At 45.7% G+C, this 7253-nt stretch overlaps 1 protein-coding gene across 4 annotated transcripts in view; it reads left to right on the top strand.

Moving 5' to 3' along the window:
* Positions 1-303: 303 nt before the first annotated feature.
* The window catches only part of LOC147097742 (uncharacterized), a 45383-nt gene continuing 38433 nt past the window's right edge, over positions 304-7253 (top strand). Inside the window, exon 1 of one of the 4 annotated variants that reach the window (XM_085971793.1) lies at positions 304-499. The gene's annotated coding sequence lies outside the window, so the exon portion shown is untranslated. Of the gene's footprint in view, positions 500-6674; positions 6697-7253 lie in introns of those variants that run through there. The other 3 variants (XM_085971795.1, XM_085971796.1, XM_085971794.1) reach the window with 3 other exon arrangements.

Here is a 7253-nt window from a genome sequence, read left to right as displayed (position 1 = left end):
GCCACAACCGTCTGTCTCAGAAGCGCGAGTGCTACCTGCTGGGCCACGGATGAGTTAAGTCTGGCAGCCAGGCCACAGAAGAGCAAGGCAGCTTCGACAGAGAGCTGGAGGGGGTGATGTATAGAACAGCTGCTTCTAAATGACTGAAACTGAAGCGGTGGGAAACAGCAGATGGGCCGAGCATATCGTTTAGGTTGAAGTGGGGGGAGGAGAAGGCATTCATGGGCTCTTCGGATCCTATCCCATTGGCCACTCTAATCCAGAGTATTGTCCATATCAAAAGATGACCTCATTGGTTAAGATTTGAGGTGCAATCCGATTGGCTTTGGTAGCAGTCGGTTTTGCGAGGCTGCTGATTTGTTCAGTGCTGCACACACATAACCAGCAGCAGCAAGTGTGTTAGGTGCTCTGCTGTGTGTGTTTTTCATTGTGTCTCCTCCCCTTTTGCTGGTGTATTTTGAGGTTGCCTAGCTTTTGTGAAGTAGACAGAGAGGGGCAGGTAAGTTTGTTCCTGTTTAGCTGCTTTTACCCTTGTAAGGGACTGGCAGGGTGTGTAATCCTGCTGTGTGGGAAAGGTTCTGAAAGGAGCCCACTTGTGAAGTGTACTGAACTGTAAGATGTGATTTTAATTCTAGCTTTTAGTGCACCCCAGAAATTGGTGTTTTGTGTCAATGCAGTAAACACACTCCAAGTGGTTTGTGTGTGTTTATCTTTATATTTAAAAAAAAGCCTCATTACACTGCAGTACCTTTTGGTACATGACTTTTTGGAGGGAGGAGGCTAAAAATGCTCTTGTATTGTACACACACACCCATCTTGTAACTATTCTCTCTGCTGTAAGAATTTCTTCCACCATTTGCTAATAATATAAAGGGTTTGTAATCCACCTATTGCCACCCAGCTTTGGGCCATCCTTGTGTGGGTCTGGCTGTTTTTGAGTGTGCTGGGGTTGTCCTGTTAAGTGGTTCTGAAATGGAGCCTTTTGTGTTTATATTTTTTTTTAAGTTGTTTGCATTTTGTTTTTAAAGCCCTTGGCTTCAGGCTAGATGTTGGGTGTTGAGTTAAGCAGTTGTTGCGTGCGCTCTCTCTCTCACTCTCCTGGAGCTGTTTTTTATAATTAAGCCAGACTTCATTTGGAAACTCTTAATTCTACAGGGGTTTGGGGAATTGTCCCTTAATTTTCCCCCATTATTTCATTGTGACTTTTGATTCAATTGCTTTTAAATTAAACCCCTTTGGTGAAGGCAAGACCGAACCCAATGTGTGCCTTTCAATTCTGTAACCTGGTACGCAGCTACTGCAGTTACTGGATCCGGTTGTGGTTAAATGACGTGCTATTGAATTTTGCTTGACACTTTTTGTAAGCAACTGAATTGATTCAGTGAATAATGAATATTTTCTGGGACTGGAATAGTTAAAAACCTGGAGGGTGCCTCCCAACTGAAGTGGTTGTGTCTGGTCTGTGACATTCGATGTCTAATAATTGGGGAGCTGCGTTTATGTAATTGGTGAATTATCTGTCGGCTGAATAGAAGCTTTTAGGAGCCTGTACTTCAGTGTCTGGCTGCTGGTTAAGGGATGAACCGTGCAAACCATCTGTGATGCTGGGGCTGAAAAGGGGAGGAGAGTTTGGAGTTTATGGTGTGAGTTTACTATTGAATACTTGGGTGTGTTTCTTTTGCTTTGGAGACACTTGTCTGTGGGGAGAAGAGAAGGGGAGAAATGTCTGGTAAATGTTGCAATCCTGCCAAAGCAAATCTCTCAGACATGAATGTGACCCTTAACTGCACAGCCTCTCCAAGCAAGTTTAAAACCAGCGAAGGCAGTGTCTGCTCTTGAACCAGGGACAAAGTGGTGGCTGCTTGTTGTGACGCTGAGCTTGATGCGAGGGGAGGATGTTTGGTCAGGGATGCTAGTAGGGTTACCAACTCTGGTTGGCTGTAGTCCCTGGCGGTTTTATCACTTGACTTCTCTCTCTCTGCCCCACACAGTTAAACAGCTGCCTTCTCCTTCTCTCCAATTATCATAAATGCATTCAAAGAAGTTGGATTTGTGGGATGGGGGTGGTGAGAACTTTTTTTATTGCCTATTATGATTTTGTTTTTTCCTGGGTGTTGCTCGCCACTGTCCAGGAGATTGGTCTTCAGTTCCTGGAGGCTCCAGGGCTATCTGGGAGGGTTGCTAACACTACCTGAACATGCTGCCGTGTATCCACTCTGCTCTGTTTAGTACCAGATACAAACTTTGCAAGTGCCCTGGTCAATTGTCCCTTTTATTGTGGCAGCTGATAAGTAAATCTTACTGCTGATGAAATATAGATTTTTGTTTTTCCTTTCAAAGTGTAGGAAGGATAGTGATTTTTTTCCCCTGACTCCACTAATTGCATTTTTGCTTCTCCTTGAACTGGTTGGCTGTGCTGAATCTATTTAGTCCCTCCCTGGAGTGCAGTAGTGCTCTGGTGGGAACAGTCTTGTCTCAGTTCTGAGTTCAGGTATCCAGTGTATGTGGAATTGAGGCGCACTCCTGCACCAGTGGGACAATGTGTGACCTATGCTGTCAACTATTTGTGATCTTACTATAGAGTTAAATGATGTCAGCCCATCAAAGTGCATGGTTAGTGATTGATGCAACCCTTCTAATTAAAAGAATTGCTGCTCTATACATTGGATGCAGGTGAGAGTCCCTCGTGATGCTGAAGCTAAGATCACCAATTTAATTACCCTAGTTAAGGCTGGTGACTTTAATCTAGAGGGTGACTTTGGAACTTCCATGGTTGGTGTTGTATCCTCTTTTCCTTTCCCCCCCCCCCCCCCCCCCCCCCCTTGCCGGAGTTTGTAAATGCCTGAAAATATTCTGAAAGTTACCTGGGATACAGGACTTGGTGGTGAGACTGGTTGTTTTCTGGATACGATGTCTTCCTGAGGTGTTTACTGAGGGTTAACAGGATAGATTGGGGATTGACACTTCCATCTAATGGGGAGGAAATCCAGAGCAAGCGGGCATAATCTTTGCAATAGAACTGAGGGAGTCGCAAGCAAATCCAGGAACATTCTTTGCACTTGAAGGATTAATGAAGAGACTGAGGTGTTTGAAAGGGAGATTAAATATTTGGAAAGTAAGGGATATGGTGACGGGGCAAGGAATTGAGCTAAAAATTCCGATGCGTCATTCCTCAGTGGGCTCTTTATTGCACACTTGCTGCCTGTGTGTGTGTCTCACTGCCTGGGAGAGTGTTATTTTAGAATATCTGATATGGCACAGTGGAAATGTTAACCCTTAAATTGAGATCTGCCATGGTTAACCAAATGGTGGAACAGCTCCATTGGCTGACTGTCCACTCAATAAATGCTGGCTATTTTTGCTGCATTGAAATATTGATTTGTTAGGAAATCTAATTAATATCGAGCTTATTTAGTAACTCTACCAGCTGAGATCCTTTGCATTGTTGCGATGCTGCCTTGTTCTGATTTTTGCCCTGTGCAGTCTGTGACAGTGAAGAGCCTTCTGATTCACTTTCCATTTTCAACTCTTCCTCCCTCCCCCCAAACAAAGGAGACCCAGCACACTGGGACTTTTCTGTTAAGTTATATTAACTTTCTCAAAGTCTGGCAACACCTCGCTTTGAAATTCTCATCCTGGTTTCCAAATCCTCCATGGCCTCACCACCACCCCCCCCCCCCCCCCCCCCCCACCCCCCCAAATCTCTGTAACCTCCTCCAGCCCTACAACCCTCAGACCTGCGCTTCCTCCGATCCTGGTCTCTTGAGCATCCCCTGATTTTAATCGCTCCACCATTGGCGGCTGTGCCTTCAGCTGCCTGGGCCCTAAACTCTGCAATTCCCTCTCTGCTTCTCTACTGCCGTCGCTCCTTAAAACTTGGGTTTTTGACCAAACGTTTAGTCACTTGTAATATTGCCTTTGGTGGCTCGGTGTCAAATTTTTGTCTAACGCTCCTGTGACGCCTTGGGACATCTTACTATGTTAAAAGGTGCTATTTAAATCCACGTTGAGTGAAGTTTGTAGTGTTGCCTGTAACCTCACTTGCATCTTCTAGTAGTTGATTTAGAATGGGAGTAGGCCGTGTTCTGCCCCTCTTGGCTTCAGGATTCCTAGCCCCAGCCCGATTGAAGTTGAACAGATGGTGATCGCTCCCTCTAATCCAGCAACAGAAAATTGACCAGCACTAGGATCTGACCTTCACGAATCCAGTGCAACTGAGGAGGAGGCAGCAGTGAGGGGTGGAAGGTCCTGCATTCATGTGAAGTGTTGCTTTTGATGCATCAGCAGGGCTGGAGATGAGCTGCATCTCGCTGCGTCCCTGATTTAAAAAAAAATAAAGCCAACAGCTTCCTGCCTATGGGGTTGTGGTGCATTGAGTGCGGTGTCAAATGCAGATGTATTGAGCCAGTCATTGATCTCTTGAGAAGGCTTCTCGATGAATCTAGCTATATAGGGTTCAGCAGCATTTGAAAAACTAGGTGTCTAACCTGTTGTGACGTCACGTTGGGTGGTGTGATTGAGGGAGGCAAGGAATTGAATTTTAGATGTAATTTGAGCTTTGGTCTCATTCGAATATTAATAATTGAGTGCAGTGGATGTTCTAAAGGAGCCTGGGCTGTCATTTAATCTCCTAATCTTTAATAGGATGCAGGAAGGATGTTCCCGATGGCGGGCGAGTCCAGAACCAGGGGTCACAGTCTAAGGATAAGGGGTAAGCCATTTAGGACAGAGATGAGGAGGAATTTCTTCACCCAGAGAGTGGTGAACCTGTGGAATTCTCTACCACAGAAGGCAGTTGAGGCCAATTCATTAAATATATTCAAGAAGGAGTTAGATATATTTCTTAAGGCTAGAGGGATCAAGGGATATGGGGAGAAGGCAGGGACAGGGTACTCGAGTTTGGATGATCAGCCATGAGCGCATTGAATGGCGGAGCAGGCTCGAGGGGCCGAATGGCCTGCTCCTATCTTCTATGTTTCTATGTTAACTGCTCTGTTCAATGGGGGTCGCTGTTTATAATTCCCTTCCAGACCCACACCTCCACAAAACAAGATCCAAGGGAAAGCACAAAGTATATTTAGACATGGTTTTCCGGTGTTCAAACCTTTTGGGATGGCTAGAGAGAGAGACTGCTTTTAGACTCAAACTTTCAATTCATTGCTTTTATTTCTGAGCAAAGGGTTAACTGCCCAAACCTGAGGGTTCCCACCTTTCCCTTCAGTTTGCATTCTAAACGCACGGGGATGGGTTTGGGCAAATAGCTCTTTGGCCAATGAGACTACGCAGCTATCGTTCAGCAGGTGACGAGCCATTCTGTCGTGGCGAGCTGGTGATTTTAATGAGCCGGCAGGAGGTGGAACAAGCCAATCGGTACTGTGAACACTTCTAGTCCTGCCTTGTCCCTAAAATGAGTGTGTTTCATTAAAATTCTGTAGGACGCAACATAATTGCACACTTATCTGAAGCATACTGAATGTGACATCTGAATAATGTTGGTCTCCTGATTAATGCCCTGTGAGCAGCCTAATAACTGCGAGTGGGCCAAGGCTCCTCCCCCCCCCCCCCCGATGCACTGAGATTGCTGTGGTTTTAAAGTTTGCCTTTAATTTGATCCCATCAATGAGTGATAGTCCTGATTTTGGACCATTTCCGAATTTGGGTGAAAGAGGAGGAAGAATTCTGGAATGTTCCTGTCACTGCTCGCTCTCTCTCTCTCTCTCTCTCGTTGCTGGTTGCAGATGTCAACAGGGTCACAGCTCGGAACCAAACCCATAGGATCTGAACTAAAAACAGAAACTGTTAAATGCTCAGTAGGTCAGGCAGCATCTGTGGAGAGAAACACAGGTGGATGACCTCTCCAGAACTGGAGGGAGCTCAAGGACTGAGCTGTGGGGGCAGAGAACCAATGCTGCTTGATGTTTGCAGCAGTTTCTGTTGATTCAAAGTTCGAGCATCTGCAGTATTTTGCTTTTTGTTCCCATAGGATCTGAGCTTGGCAGCAGGAAAGCTACAGCGTTAATGGCCACTTAAGTGAGAGATTGTTCCCCCACCCCCCCAGTATGAAATATCTTTCCTCCTCAATGCCAACCCAATGGGGAACAGCGACCAGGGGGGAAATGCTCTCTCGACCTCTCTCGCGACCTAACGTAGAAACTAATGAGATCGGAGATGTCAAATTGTCATCTTGAAAGATTCAGATGGGGCTTGGCCTCTTTTTTACCCCCCCCCCCCCCCCCCACTGCCAGCCACCTTCTGTTGGGCCTGACCACGAGGGTGAGGCGGCACTTCCCTGAACCAAATCCCAGCCAGGGTCGACTCCTTCAAATCCAGGGCAAGAAATTCTGGAGGAGTTCCTTTTATGCAGCTCCTGCCAACCCTCCAGGATTGCTCTGGAATCTCCAGGAATTAAAAGACTATTCTCCAGGACACTGCTGGGAGCAACCCAGGAGGAAAAATTAGGGCATTAAAAAATTGTTAATTTTCTTCTTACCTTGCTTACTTAACAGTATTGGGCATGGGATGAGGGAGAGAGGCTGTTTGACAATAAAATGTCATCCAATCGGGCAATGAGCCTATTTGCTTTCCAATTGGCCGCAAGATGGACATGTTGGGTGACCAATGGAGCTTGGAGGCAGGAGGTCATGTGATGACCCATCTCGGAATACAGCCAACCAGAGTTGGCAGCACTAGTTCCTTGTAAGTAGTAATTGTCACTTGTGTCCATAAAATATCCTGTAGTTCATTCTACAATGATCAGTGCTTTAAATTTGTACAAAATGTTGATGTAAAAAAAAAGATTTCAACATCTTGGCATTGGTGCCGGGCCATTGTTCCGTCCTGAAGCAAGGGCCGGGAACTGAGGCCGAGGTGACTCCCTCTGCCAGTCCACGTGGAGAAGTGGTCATCTTGAGAGAGCCAAACTAACTGCATGTTGATGGTGTTGAAAGGGCAGGGAAATGAACAGGTTAATATTTAAATATAGAAGTTGGTGGGTAGGCCATGTGTTCAGGTGTTGGTGCATGTGATAGGAGCTGGGAGGGGGAGAAAGTGCGATAACTAGAGCTGGTTTGTAGTGACCTGGTTTTTTTATGGGTTTAATTAACTACAGTTAATGGAGGGGCCCCATAGCTCTCTGAATTTATATTACATTTTTGTTTGCAGTTTGACCCCATTGTGATTTCTGCAGCAATATAGTTGAGTGTTCCCCTGTCTTGAGACTAAAGTTCTCAAATTAGTATGAATCATCTCAATTA

Source organism: Somniosus microcephalus, chromosome 31 (assembly GCF_052327205.1).
Source record: "Somniosus microcephalus isolate GS21.2 chromosome 31, FLI_Smic_1.0, whole genome shotgun sequence".
Classification (NCBI taxonomy): domain Eukaryota; kingdom Metazoa; phylum Chordata; class Chondrichthyes; order Squaliformes; family Somniosidae; genus Somniosus; species Somniosus microcephalus.
This window is presented reverse-complemented; position numbering and strand designations above follow the sequence as displayed.